Source organism: Pseudophryne corroboree, unplaced genomic scaffold (assembly GCF_028390025.1).
Source record: "Pseudophryne corroboree isolate aPseCor3 unplaced genomic scaffold, aPseCor3.hap2 scaffold_249, whole genome shotgun sequence".
NCBI classification, from domain to species: Eukaryota; Metazoa; Chordata; class Amphibia; order Anura; family Myobatrachidae; genus Pseudophryne; species Pseudophryne corroboree.
This window is the reverse complement of record NW_026969146.1, coordinates 75390-78126: the sequence shown is the minus strand read 5'-3', so window position 1 is coordinate 78126 and position 2737 is coordinate 75390.

The window sequence follows — 2737 nt, the reverse complement described above, 5'->3', positions numbered from 1 at the left end:
CGCAGAGCCTGACACACACGCAGACACGCAGCGCCTGACACACACGCAGACACGCAGCGCCTGACACACACGCACACACGCAGCGCCTGACACACACGCAGCGCCTGACACACACGCAGACACGCAGCGCCTGACACACAAGCAGACACGCAGCGCCTGACACACACGCAGCGCCTGACACACACGCAGCGCCTGACACACACGCAGACACGCAGCGCCTGACAGACACGCAGCGCCTGACAGACACGCAGCGCCTGACACACACGCAGACACGCAGCGCCTGACACACACGCAGCGCCTGACACACACGCAGACACGCAGCGCCTGACAGACACGCAGCGCCTGACAGACACGCAGCGCCTGACACACACGCAGACACGCAGCGCCTGACACACACGCAGACACACAGCACCTGACACACACGCAGACACGCAGCGCCTGACACACACGCAGACACGCAGCACCTGACACACACGCAGACACGCAGCACCTGACAGACACGCGCACACACACACACACACACACAGCACCTGACACAGATATGCAGCGCCTGACACACACACGCAGACATACAGCGCCTGACACACACACACGCAGACATGCAGCACCTGACACACACATGCAGCACCTGACAGACACACACACCCACACACACAGACATGCAGCACCTGACACACCCACACACACATGCATCACCTGACACACCCACACACACAGACATGCATCACCTGACACACCCACACACATATACAGACATGCAGCACCTGACACACACACACACACACAGACATGCAGCGCCTGACACACACACACATACAGACATGCAGCACCTGACACACACACACACACATACAAACATGCAGCACCTGACACACACACACACACACACACACGCAGCACCTGACACACATATATACATGTGGCATTTAACGCACACACGCACAGCACCTGACACACAATCATATACACTCAGAGCACCTAACACACACATACACTCGCAGCACCTCACACACACTCGTATACACACGCAGCACCTGCCACTCACACATATATACACATGCAGCACCTGCCACTCCCACATACATGAACAGCACCTGACACACACATACACGCGCAGCACCTGACAGTCACACACATACAGATGCGACAGCTGACACAAACACATACACGCTCAACACCTGACACCCACGTGGCAGCTGACGCATACAAATGCAGCACCTGAAATACACACATATACACGTGCAGCACCTGAGACACACACATACACGAACAGCACCTGAGACACACACACACACATGTATGTACACGCGCGGCTCCAGGCACACACATACGTACGTACGTACGTACACACGCGGCACTTGACACACACACGTACACGCGCGGCACCTGACACACACACACACACACACGTACGTACGTACGTACGTACGTACGTACGTACGTACGTATGTACGTACGTACATGTGTGGCACCTGACACACACACGTATGCACACGTGTGGCTCCTGACACACACGCGCGTTGCTCCTGACACACACATGTACGTACACGCTCGGCTCCTGACACACACACGTATGTATACGCGCGGCACCTGAAACCTACACATATGTACGTATACGCGCGGCTCCTGACACCCTCACGCATGTACACGCGTGGCTCCTGGCACACACACACACACACACACACGTACGTACACGCGCGGCACCTGACACATACACGCGTGTACGTACACACATGCACAGCACCTGACATACACACATGTAGGTACGCGCCACCTGACACACACACACGTACACGCACGACACCTGACACACACACGTACGTACGTACGTACGTACGCGCACGGCACCTGACACACACGTACATACTAGTGATGAGTGGGTTCGGTTCGTCGGAATCCGGACCCCCCGAACTTCACCCATTTTACATGGGTCCGAGGCAGGTTCGAACCTTCCCGCCTTGCTCGGCTAACCCGAGCGCGCCCGTACGTCATCATCCCGCTGTCGGATTTCCGCGAGATTCGGATGTCTGCATTCGTGGAAAGGGGTCCCATGTGTAAACATGGGACCCCTTTCAGTCCGTCTGGTCCGGGTGTTCGGTTTGTTGTTTTGCCAAGTACGTGGATTTAATCTGGAACCTGGATCAGGTGAGTATAATTATCTTTTATTTTCAGGTACCCGTGGATTCTACTTGGAGAAGAGGACCGACTGCTTCGTGTCAACATAGGTAAGTATGTGTGTGTCGGCAGGTGTGAAATAAAGTTATACTTTCACGGTGTCTGTGTCCTGTTTTTATTTGGGTATTTTTTCCCCAGTAGAACTACAGGTACCAGCGGGCCCGTTTTTCTCCCGCATGCTGGTACTTGTGGTTCTCAAAGTACCAGATTGAGGGGGAGGCTTGCTGGGACTTGTAGTACTACTGGAAAAAACAATATTCTTTCAATTTTCTCAAGGCTATCAGCCTCCCATCCGCAGCCCTCGGGCTTCAGCCCTGGCCGTTGGGTGGCTGGGGGGGGGACCCCTTGATTGAAGGGGTCCCCACTCCCCCAGGGTACCCCGGCCAGGGGTGACTAGTTGGATATTTAATGCCACGGCCGCAGGGCACTGTATAAAAGTGACCCCCGGCTGTGGCATTATCTGTCCAGCTAGTGGAGCCCGATGCTGGTGTAAAAATAATGGGGGACCCTACTCTTTTTGTCCCCCGTATTTTTTGCACCAGCACCAGGCGCAGAGCCCGGA